Source organism: Myotis yumanensis, unplaced genomic scaffold (genome assembly GCF_028538775.1).
Source record: "Myotis yumanensis isolate MYYU_CA2020_CCGP unplaced genomic scaffold, mMyoYum1.0.hap1 SCAF_3, whole genome shotgun sequence".
Taxonomy (NCBI): Eukaryota; Metazoa; Chordata; class Mammalia; order Chiroptera; family Vespertilionidae; genus Myotis; species Myotis yumanensis.
This window is the reverse complement of record NW_027223754.1, coordinates 181379348-181392178: the sequence shown is the minus strand read 5'-3', so window position 1 is coordinate 181392178 and position 12831 is coordinate 181379348. Positions and strand designations below refer to the sequence as shown.

At 37.4% G+C, this 12831-nt stretch overlaps 1 protein-coding gene across 8 annotated transcripts in view; it reads right to left on the bottom strand.

Annotated features, from left to right (window-relative positions):
• SOX5 (SRY-box transcription factor 5) overlaps window positions 1-12831 on the bottom strand; it is a 972837-nt gene that overhangs the window by 326017 nt on the left and 633989 nt on the right. The gene's annotated exons all lie outside the window — the stretch shown is intronic.

The following is a 12831-nucleotide window of genomic DNA, read 5'->3' as shown; positions in this document are numbered from 1 at the left end:
GGGTGGCTGGTATATAGCAAACATGACTTATCACACATTCCTATTATTAGTAATTATTAAATACCATATTCTAAAGAGTAATGATTGCTTGAAATCTCACACATTGGAGTTGCAATGATAAGCTAGGCTGGAAGATATATTCACCCATGACTCTCAAAGTTGCTTTGTATGTTCTACTGGAGACCCAGGGGAAATCAAAATCTCAGATAAAGAAGAAGTATATTCCCTGATCCTGTGTCCCTAGTGTGGAAAGCATCCCAGCCACAAAGCCCAAAGATGGCTATTATAACAGCTCAGCAATCCCCCCTCTCCAGATTATATGCTCACATAGAGAGTGGGGTCCAGGATGGCAAGCTTAAGTATTTATTAACTGTAAAACTCTAAGTTATTGTACTTTATTTTTTGCTACTCATTAATACAGGTTTTGACTTTTTAACATGGTATATGTTTTATATTTGTATATGCATGAAAGCTACTGAACATGTACCTTTGAAATTATGCCCCCTTTTCATACCCTACTTTCATTTGAAATGTTTTATTAACCCTTAGAATAGTATTTTCTCGTTTGGGAATATCGACCAGCAAGATTAACTGTTTTATCTTGAGACAGGCTGATTTTTAAGAGCTAAAAAGAGACACTGAAGTAAACACTGCTTCTCTATATAATGATAACATTGTTTGCTCTGCTGCCACAGAAGCCGCCTTGACTAAACAAGACACAAAATCCAGTCACTTGTGTTCATTGACTTTATCATGTGATGTCAGTGTGGTGGAGCTGGCCAAGGCTGCTCTCCCTGCGTTCACACCTCATCTGTTCCCATAGATCGTTCCTAAAAATGGTCTATCTATAAGAAATTAAAAACATACACACATGTGGCCTTTGTACAAAGAAGATATGTAACCAAAGGGACAGATTACAACTGTCAACTTAGCTTTATATTTGTGTCCCATTTAAAATGCCAAAGAACCCCCTCCACTACTCATATCTAGTAGAAGAGAGAAAACCATGAAATTTACTTTTTAAAACAAGAAACAGGGGGAACAGGCACAAGATGATCAAAACTGGTAACATACTGAACAACTGTCATGAATTCAGTTTTAAAGCCAGCTGTAATGCTGGTAGAAATTATGGACATCTCAGGGCTGTGGAGGAAGTAAAGGATTTAAACACATTTAATGCTTGTATTTATTTTAAAAAACATTTCCATTGAATATATTGGGGTGACATTGCTTAACAAAATTATACAGGCTTTTACATGCACCTAATGTTGTACCAATAGCGTTCTAAGCATTTTGAATTCAGACTGTCATTTCTTAAAGAATCATTTATCTTGAAAATACTTTCCCCCAATCTTCCTATTAGATTTTTTTTATCTTACAAAATTCCTTTCTATTTTTTAATGTATCCCCACCCCCACAAATCCAGGTATTTGCCTTTGTCTGTATTTTTAAAAGAGAAAGCTATATGAGTCTAATTGTCAAAGTAAGTGAGAAAAAAAGTACGATGAAAATCTAATACTTCCTTATGACTTTAGTTTTAGATCCAAAGAGGTTGCTATGCAAAGATAACTTTTCCCTTTTTAGGTACAGTGGATAGTTGTATAGAGCAATATAGCCAAGAGGAAATATGGGGTAAGTATTATTTAAAATATTTTGAGGTCCCATTGGCAACTGAGTTGCTGAGTCTTGTAGACTTCATTCCAATTCCTAGAATTCCAGCACCAACACTGCAAAATTCCCATTTCTGGATTCCCTTACAAAAGAAATATGAAGACAAAAGCAACTAAGTTAAAGAAACAATCAAGAACTGAGTGAAGCCCGAACAGAGTGACTCTGTGGTTGAGTGTCAGCCTATGAACCAGGAGGTCATGGTTCGATTCCTGGTCAGGGCACATGACTGGATACACAAAAGGCACAGGAAACCACTAAAGCACTAGATGGCAGACATTTGGATTCACTGATAAGTACAATTTAAAAAATAATTTGGGAACTAATATATAATTCTAAGTGGGTTTTTTTCCAAGTAAGAATATTAAAAATAAACTTGTCATTTACTATCAAAATTGGCTCATAAGAGAAAAGTAAACAAATATAATCTGAATAAATTGGAGAAATATAGTTTTGTGAAGAACTCTCTACACTGTCCCTGTCTACTAAAAACCAATGAAAACTTTATCACAGAACCAATTGATCCATTAATCACACACAGTAAGAGAAACCCAGGCCTACTGCAGGGAGGTTTGGCAAATCCCCAAGAGGCAATATATGCAAATAAGAAGGAAGTATATATCAGTGCACAATGGTGCTGATTCTCTCACTCTGTCTCTCTTCCTCATAATGGCTCCATTGAGATCCTTAAGAGGATCCATTAAGAATGTTTTTGATAGAGGCAAATTGAAAGACAGAGAAACCAGAGAAGCAAAGGAGGAAAAGAATCAAAGGAAGACACTGAGGAAGAATTGAAAACCCAACATGTAAGATACAGAATGAACCTTGGTTCCCAAACTTTTCATTATTTTTAACACCAAAGTACAAAGGATTATGCAGGTCCCAGAATAACAAATGAGATGAAAGATGAACACCTATCCATTCCAGAAAACCAGGAACACCATTCAAGTAGGTTCCCAGCATAGCTTTTTAGTGTCTCTGTTCTTTCCAGTATCCTAGCCAAGTAGATTATCATTCTTCCCACTTCATTCAAGGTGGTCATCAGATAAAGAAAGGAAATAGTTAAAGCCCCAATATCTGAAATAGTTGTTTTTATTCTTATGAATGTGAGATGCACCTCTTACTAACCTTCCCACCTTTTATAGTATGACCTTAACAATGAATTTTGTCTTCAATATTGTTTTAACTTGCTCTTTTTTCTTTTATATTTCTTCCAGGGAAAGATATTATGGCACAAATAAAACTATACTATAAATTAAAGACCTTGCATTAATGGCAAGGTACCTAATGTGTATATATATTTTTTAAATTTTGGCATTATATCTAGTCATTTTTGTCGAAACAATTGCAAATAAATTTGGTATTGATGCCCACAAATGGGATATCTTTTGACTGTGAATCTCCTTTGCACTTATTAGCCTCTATCAGGGTTCTAATACTTTATATAATAGGATAGCGACTTTTGTGCTTATCCTACTGCCACACTTTATAAGAAGCTACAAGAAAGAAGAGACTAGTTCTTATTTATTTCTCTATCTTTGCTGATAGGTATTCATTGTATTGAGTTGAATCTTTTCGTAACACTCCCTATTAAGTAAAAGCCATTAAATTCCATTAGGACAAATCTTCCTTTGCAAACACATGTTCCCCCATTACCACAGCATTAGAAGTTCTTACTTATTCCCCTGTCACTGCACAGCACTATGATGGGGTGGTGCTAACAGTAGACCCTCATTAAGTGTCCTCAACTATCTCACAACTCCCATGTAAAGCCAGTTTTTATGTAAGAGCACAATCATTGATTTCTCAAGGCTCAGTTAACTGTAAACTCAACAGCAAATTCTGTGACCATCATATTAATCAAGCTTTTCTCGACTTGATATTACACCCTCTCACAGCCACCTATCCATTCCAGAAAACCAGAAAACCAGATTGGAATTGTATAGTTACAGGACAAACCGATCTATTGCGCAGCTTATTCAATGGCTTTGTTGGACCCCAATGGGTTGTTTTTCACATGTCTTCATTCCTGCTAGCCCTGGGGGTAATTTTCAGAAACAATGCAAGTATAAAAATGGAACCACTTACATTCAAACACAAGCCTGGGATTATATCTAGATAAACAGCTTCATGTGGTATTTTCTGACAACATTCACAGAATAATGTTTGTAACAATGTAATTTCATTGTATGATAAACATCAATTTACCATAAAAAACAAATACAGACTTGTCACCCTTTTCACCTCATTTCAATTGAATTGGCCTTGTTCAGATAAGCAAGCCTATCTCTTACAGAAACAGCAGTTTATAGATAAACTGTGTGAAATCCAGTATGTGTGTGTTGAATTATACTGCCTACTATCATAATTTTATACTGCCACACTGCACATATGGCTTCCAAGCTTACTTTATCTGAATCTTTCTGAATCTATTCTCCATGCTATTAAACTGAGCGCATTCCACATCGTTCAAAAGTAATTACACTTTTGTCTAGAGTGTAGGAGACTGCTCTCCCTAAACAATGAAATTCTCATTATTAGAACTGGCGCAATAACCACACTGGTGTTAATACCGGTATGCATTATGCTATCCAATAACTTATGCTAAGTTTGATGTACAAAGGTAACCAGACATTTTAAAGCTTATAAAAACCACCATATAAAAATAGGAATCTTTACCATACCATAATTAAGGTCTTATTCTGTGACTTATTTTTAAATAGCACATGCATTTTTCTCTTTTTCTTCATAAGTTCTCTGAACAGTACTTCACACATAACATTATTCTAGTCACACAACAAAAATACATTACTAACGACTGTTAGATTATAAGCAAAATTTATATAAAGGGTATTTCAAGGCACAGCTATAATATAGCAATTAAAATTATTTTGGGTAAATAAAGAATCACAGGAGTTGACAGTGAGCCTAAGCCTCTCTCTCTGTCGTGTGCACTGAATAAATTATTTGAGTGTTCAAGTTTGCTTTTCATATGTTGCAGCTTTGCAATTGCTATACTTTATTCTCTGCTATATTTCCAAATTTTATACTATGTCAACTTAAGAAAACACCTTTTCCTTTTGTTATGAACTTCAGAAAGAAACTGATTCACACTGAATGTTGCTTTATGATAATGTGTCCCTGAAAGGTTTCAACACCTTAACATACATCAAGTTTATCATTAAACCTATTGTATTATATACCCAGAGTTCCTTAACAATCCCAGGAAAGTGTTATCAATATATACAATAAATGAGATATTAAAACATATTATAACATCATATTTCCAAATCAAATAGTTCTTTAAATGTCAGAAAATTACACCCATAGTGTTTATTTCATATGTCATTCAGCTATCTGTAGAGTGGGTAATTCGAATTAATTTTTAATAAAATATTACATTGTTAAAATAAATACCTACATTTTTAAAACCATTCTTGGGGAGCAGCCACTCTACACTTATATAAAACTGTTCACTCAACTCAGGAAAGACCTGAGTCACAAAGAAAGATTGGCTGAGATAAGAGTCGGCCTTTTGTGAAAAACAAAAAAACCTGATAATTCAGAAACCACAGGTGGTCAAGACTTTCATTTCACATCACATTTGACACTAGAACAACAATCTCACTAACAGAAGTCGCAAGATAGAAAGTGAGCCCCACAATGGCCACCATAGAGTCCCCCGGCTGCCTCTAATGCTCTCCTTGACTTCCCTTCATTGATTCCCTCTGGTGCTCATAGATAATCGTGTTGATTAACATGAATACATGTTCTGAACAGTTCTTCACATCATGAAATAAATCCATCTATATCATAACTGTTGTTAGAAATGAGCCAGAAATTAGTGATTCTTGCTTATCTCTGGAACTCTGAAGTGAGAGCCTCAGCAAACCCATGTTACAAAATTATTTTAAAAAATTGAAAAAAAGGAGCAGAGCCAGAAGAGTAAATCAGACCTTCCATAAAAACAAAGCTGAGGACTGCCTTTCCATTCATGTCAGAATCAGACTTGCCTTTTTACCTTTTTAAAGATTATATGAGAATCAAATTTTGTGATTATTGCTTTGCAAGCTCAACAGTCTGTTCAGACTTACAACTATCTGTGTCTCATCTTATATTGATTAGAAATCAGACAGTTCTTTATAAATATACGTATATGATATGCTTAATACAGTTCATCTATAGTGTACTCTGCATAGTAGTAAAACCTTCTAAGAGTTGAAGGACACTGAGTACTCATATCAGTTCCACCTTTGGGAGTGGCTCTTAGTTAGGAACTTAGTTTATTTCTCAAAAATATTAAGGAAACAAACACAACTCCAGAGAGGAAAAATTGTGTCTTTACCTGACTCAATTCAAAACATAAGCACTTGCATACAAAGGATCCTAATTAATTACTCAACATTTTTATATGGCAGCAATTATTAACTGTATAGAACTTTGACCTCAGGAAATATTTTCCAACTTGAATTTTATACTGAAAGCATCTCTCTCTCTAACTTTGAGTTATCATTCCAAAGATTACTCATTGGTTTTACTTTGTCTCTAAACTATGTAGGCAATAAAAAAAATGTAGACCTCTTAATAGCTTTCTTTTTTATTTAAGAATGTAGCACGAATGTCACACATAAATCGGCAATGAAGTCGGCAAAGCTTTTTTCCCTTCCAATTGAATTACATGATATAAAGACCATGAAACAGTCTCTCTGTTTCAAAGATATTTAATAGGAAAAACATAGAAAATGTATAGTTCTACTGAAATAAAATGACCTGTTATGTGAACATGACAATGACCTAGTATTCAGACAAAAATATAAAGTATTTGTGTTGAATAACAATTCTATAAATATATTAAATAATTTAGGTAAATGGGTAAAATATTACTTAATGAGGTTAATAGTTGAATATATCATAGCTATTATGACATACTTCATGTTTTCTGAATATAATTCATTAGTAGATTCTTTTTTAGTTCTAAAATTTCTAGAAATTCAGCATATTCACCATGAAAAGTGTCTTAACAACTTTGCCCCAAAATATATATTTAATCTCCCATATAAGCACTGCCCTTTAATCAGTAATAATAAATTAGCTATCTATTATATGCTGGATATCATAAATATAAATATATATGACTATGCCTTCAAGGAATATATAGAAAAGCAGACACATAAACACATACATTATAATATAGGCCATAAAAAAAAGATATAAACAAGTGTCATAGATAAAAGAATAAAGCAGCAACTGTTCTGCTTTGGGAGATCAATGAAAGTATCTGAAAAGAAGCATTTTCTGACCCCAGTCTTGTGGGAGATGCACAATTCACTGGGAAGGTAAAATATAAAAAAGGAGGGGTTTTACATTTGGAAAGAATAAAGCTGTATCATGTTTATGAATAAAGCGATATGTTTATGAAGATGAATCAAATGCTTGGATGGCTGGAGCATTGGTATCATTGCGGGATGTGGCAGGAGAGGAGACTTAAGCCATAGTTCATCACTAGTCTATATAGAATTTTATACTGAGAGAAAGATTTTTAGACTAAATACTGTTAGCAACAAGAACATGCACTGGATTCCAAAGTCGGGTAAAAAATCCAACTCATTTCTCAGGGGAACTAGTCTGGTGGAAATTGAAAGAAAGACAGGAAAGAAAAGAGGCTGAACATTTGAGATCACATAGGGGACTCCTCCAACTGATTACTCAAGAGATGAAAAGGTGGGAGGAGGAAGCAAGATGGCGGCGATATAGGCAGACGCGTCCCAGGTCTTGTCCCGGAGCAAACGGAGTAAGCAGCTGAAACTAATAACACCCACCCCGAATTGGCAAATTTACTCAGCTGGTGAGACGGCTTGCAGCCTGGAAGGGCAGACCTCCCCTGGAAAGGTTAAAAACCAGGGATCTGGGCAGGAAAGTTTGCCAGACCTGAGCCCAGAGGGTCGGAGGGAGACCGCATGGCAGACAGCCGCGTCTCTTGGGACAGACACAGACCCTGACCAGGGTAAGGAGTTCCGCGGGTTTGCTGGCGCCAGGAGATTTGAGATTTGGATTTTGTGATTGCGGAGAACTGAGACTAAAGGGGGCATCCTGAGGAACTGATCAGACCGTGCAGTGCCCATAAGAGAGGAGCGTTTCCCAGACCATGCAGTGCTGGTAAGAGGAGCGTTTCCCAGACCGGTAAGAGGAGCGTTTCCGCGGCCGGCCGGCGTTTGTCTGTTTCTTTGTTTTCACTGAACCCTGCTCATAGGACAGTTCGGATACAGACACTCACCTGTGCTGAAGAGAGGGTGAAGGTGCAGACGAGGGGAATCTGGGGAGAGGCTGAGGAAAGAGGGGGAGCCGGAGGAGGTGGCAGCGAATTGAGTGCTGAGACCCCCCTGGGCCCAGGACTGGGGCAGCCATTCCTCCAGAGGGTGGAATTCCTCCCCCCAGCCCCCCAGGCAAGGAGCACAGCCACACCCAGATTCCACCCTGTATGAGATAAAGGACTAAAACAAGCTGATTAGTCCCTGGGAGTTACCAGGGTCTGGCCTATAGAGGGATTTTCAGTCCCACCAACAACACAGAGCAGGGTAAGGATTAAAAAAGGATAGAGAAGCTGTATAGCCTCAGAGGCCAACCCAAAAACACTGCCACCCAGAGGTTGAGCCACAAACTGACTCTTAGGGGAATACAAATTAAGGCAGACTGGATCACAAATACGGCCTGCTTTAAAATCAGGACTGTGATTTACAACACGGAGGAACAGTGTAATGCAGGCAACACTCTCCTAAATACCTGGCAGGACCAAGGCGAACCAGGCTGAAGAGTAGAAGAACCGAAAGACCATCACTACTGCAAATTTTTTCTTTTTCTTTTTCTTTTTAATTTTTTCACCTTTTTACTAAGAAACCATTTTTTTTTATTTTTATTTTTTTTTCTCTTTTTCTTCTTTTTCCATCACCTGATTTTACCCTTTCAATTACCACATTTTTATTTTTAACCAGTATTATTACTCCTACCATTTTACCATTTTTTAAAGTGCCATTTTATTTTCTCTTTATTTTCTTTTGGGATTAGTGTTCTCCATTCTATTTTCATCGTTCCTTTAGCATTAATTTTCCCTATCTCAATTCCACCTCTTTGCTAAAACCCTCTTCCTTACTTTTCCCCTTTTGGTGTCCTGTTTCTCTTACCCTATTCCTGCTCCAGACCTTCCCAATTCCCTCTTTTTACCCCCTGTCTAATTCCACCCTACTTATATATCCTATTTCCAATCTACTGCTCTAAATCCTTATACACCTATTCTTTATCCTTCTTCACTTTCCAACCATTTTTTTTTCTCTCTTATCTTTCTATTGTTTTCTTGATTGTTGAATATATTGGGCTTTTTTTTTTTTTTTTTTTTTTTTTAAATTTGTCTGTTTGTTTTGTTTTGTGTTTTTTCTTCTTTTTTAGGACTGGTTGTGAGGTTGTTTTTCTTTTTCTTTTTCTTTTTCTTTTTTTTTTCTGCTGGTTTTTCCCTTCCCTCCCCCACCCCACCCCAGCTATTTTTGTGCTTCTGTTTTCCCTTACCCCTCTGGATATTATTGGTGGTTTGTAGTTTGCATTCATCTCCAGGGATCTGTTGCTGGAATTTGTTGAGATTAGTGGCAGTTCTATTGGAGTTTGCTCCTCATACGGGGAGTCTCTTCCCCACTTCTACTTCATTCTCTTTTTTCGCTCTCTTTTTTCCCCCCTCTTTTTTCCCAATTCTATTTTTGCACTCCTTTTTTGTTTGTTTTTTTCTTATTTTTCTTTTCTGTTCTCTCTTTTATCTTCTTCTCTTCTTTCTCCCTTATCCCCTAATTCTCTTAATTCGGTTGGTCACCTTTATTTGGAGTTATTAATATTGTGAATATACTTGTGTTCAGTGCCTGGTACGTTGTGCCTTGCTCTGTTGTATTTTGTGCCTTTAAATCAACGCAGCAGATCCAAGCAACAGCAGCCCCCTGATCACCGCAGCCTCCTGATCACCACAGCCTCCTGATCACCACACCCTCTGTCTGTGGAACAGCAACTGTACGTGAAGCCTCCCCCCACCAGCCAGAAGAGCCAACACAGCTGTGAACAACACCCACCAGAGGAGCTGCTGCCAACTGGAAAGCAGCTGCTACCGCAACCGTCTGAGCAGCAACCACAACCCAAGGAGCCCCTGCCACCCAGGGAGCAGCCACTGAACACCTCAACATCTACATATGTCAGCGAGATCAAACATGGGTAGGCAAAGAAACCCCCAAAGGAAAGAAAAGGAGGACTCGCCAGAAAAGCAGCTAAGTGAGACAGAGATATGCAACATGACGGAAAAAGAATTCAGAATAAGGTTCCTAGAGTACATGCACCACATGTTCAAGAAGCAAGAAGAAACAGATGAAAAACTCAACTACTTATGCAAGAAGCTAGAAGAAACAGATGAAAAAATCAACAACTTAAGTAAGTCCCAAGAAGAAATGAAGAGTGACATAGCTTCAATAAAAAACTCCATTGAAAGTATCAACAGTAGACTGGGAGAAGCGGAGGACCGAATTAGTGAATTAGAAGACAAGGAAGCAAAACACACTCAAACTGTACGGCAAATGGAGAAAAAAATTAAAAGACAGGAGGAGAGCCTAAGGGAGCTTTGGGACAACATGAAACGAAACAACATACGAATAATAGGGGTGCCAGAACAACAGAAAGATGAACATGGATTAGAAAACCTATTCGAAGAAATAATATCAGAAAACTTCCCTGAGGTGGGGAAGAAAAAAGTCACACAAGCCCAGAGAGTCCCAAACAAGGTGAACCCGAAAAGACCCACACCAAGACACATCATAATTACCATGGCAAATGTTCAGGATAAAGAGAGAATCTTACAGGCTGCAAGAGAGAGACGGAAAGTAACATACAAGGGATCTCCCATTAGATTATCAAATGATTTCTCAACAGAAACACATCAGGCCAGAAAAGAATGGACGGAAATCTACAAAGTGATGCAAAGCAAAGGACTGAATCCAAGAATACTCTATCCAGCAAGGCTATCATTCAAAATTGAAGGGGAAATAAGAAGCTTCACAGACAAAAAAGGGCTAAGGGAGTTTATCACCACCAAGCCAGCCATGCAAGAAATGCTAAAGGGACTGGTGTAAAAAGAAGAAATATCAAGCTCAGAAAGAAAACAGCCACACACACACACACAAAAAGAAATGGCTACAAACAAATACCTTTCAATAATAACTTTAAATGTAAATGGACTAAATGCTCCAACCAAAAGACATCGAGTGGCTGAATGGATAAAAAAACATGACCCATACATCTGCTGTCTACAAGAGACCCACCTCATTAGAAGGGACTCACACAGACTGAAAGTGAAGGGATGGAAAAATATCTTTCACGCAAATGGAAAGGAAAAGAAAGCTGGGGTAGCAATACTTATATCTGACAAAGTACATCTCAAAGTGAAGGCCATAACCAGAGATAAGGAAGGCCACTTCATAATACTAAAGGGATCAATACAACAAGAAGATATAACCCTGGTAAACATATATGCACCCAATGCAGGAGCACCCACATACATAAGAAAACTTCTGGAAGATATCAGGGGAGAGATCGACAACAATACAATCATAGTAGGGGACTTTAATACACCACTGACATCACTGGATAAATCCGCTAGACAAAAACTCAGCAAAGAAACAGCAATCCTAAATGACTCACTAGATCAGATGGACTTAATTGACATCTTCAGAACACTTCACCCCACAGCTGCGGAATATACATTCCTCTCAGGTGCTCATGGGACATATTCAAAAATAGACCACATATTGGGTCACAAGCAAAGTCTCCACAAATTCAAGAAGATTGAAATCATAAAAAGCTTCTTCACAGACCACGATGGCATAATGTTAGAAATAAACTACAATAAAAACAACCCAAAATACTCAAACACTTGGAAGCTGAATAGCATGTTATTAAATATTGATTGGGTTACCGATGACATCAAAGAAGAAATTAAAAACATCCTGGACACTAATGACAATGAAAACACAACAATCCAAAACCTCTGGGACACAATGAAAGCAGTCCTGAGAGGGAAGTTTATAGCTCTACAGGCCTATCTCAAAAAACAAGAAAAAATGGTAGTCAATCATCTAACTCTACAACTCAAAGAATTAGAAAGAGAGCAACAAGAAAACCCCAGAGTGAGCAGAAGGAAGGAGATAATAAAGATTAGAGCAGAAATCAATGAAATAGAGACCAAAAAAACAATACAGAAAATCAATGAAACCAAGAGCTGGTTCTTTGAAAGGATAAACAAGATTGACAAACCCCTAGCCAGGCTCACCAAGAAGCAAAGAGAGAGGTCCCAAATAAACCAAATCAGAAATGATAGAGGCGAAATAACAACAGACCCCACAGAAATACAAATGATTGTTAAACAATACTACGAGCAACTCTACTCCAACAAACTGGACAACCTGGAGGAAATGGACAAATTCCTAGAAAAATACAACATTCCAAAACTCAATCAGGAAGAATCTAAAAACCTCAATAGGCCAATAACTATGGAAGAAATTGAAGCAGTCATCAGAAAGCTTCCAGCAAACAAAAGCCCAGGGCCAGACGGCTTCACAGGGGAGTTCTACCAAACATTCAAGGAAGAACTAAAACCTACCCTCCTCAGACTACTACAAAAAATTCAAGAGGAAGGAACGCTTCCAAGCTCATTCTATGAAGCCAGCATCACCCTAATACCAAAACCAGGTAAAGACATCACAATGAAAGAGAATTACAGGCCAATATCCCTCATGAACATAGATGCCAAAATCCTCAACAAAATCTTAGCAAATCGGATCCAGCAGTACATCAGAAGGATCATACACCATGACCAAGTAGGATTCATCCCAGAGATGCAAGGATGGTACAACATCCGTAAATCAATAAATGTGATACATCACATAAACAAATTGAAAGAAAAAAACCACATGGTCATATCAATTGATGCAGAAAAAGCATTCGACAAAATCCAACACCCATTTTTGATAAAAACTCTCAGAAAGGTGGGAATAGAAGGATCATACCTCAACATAATAAAAGCCATATATGACAGGCCCACTGCCAACATCATACTCAATGGACAAAAGCTAACACCATTTCCCCTAA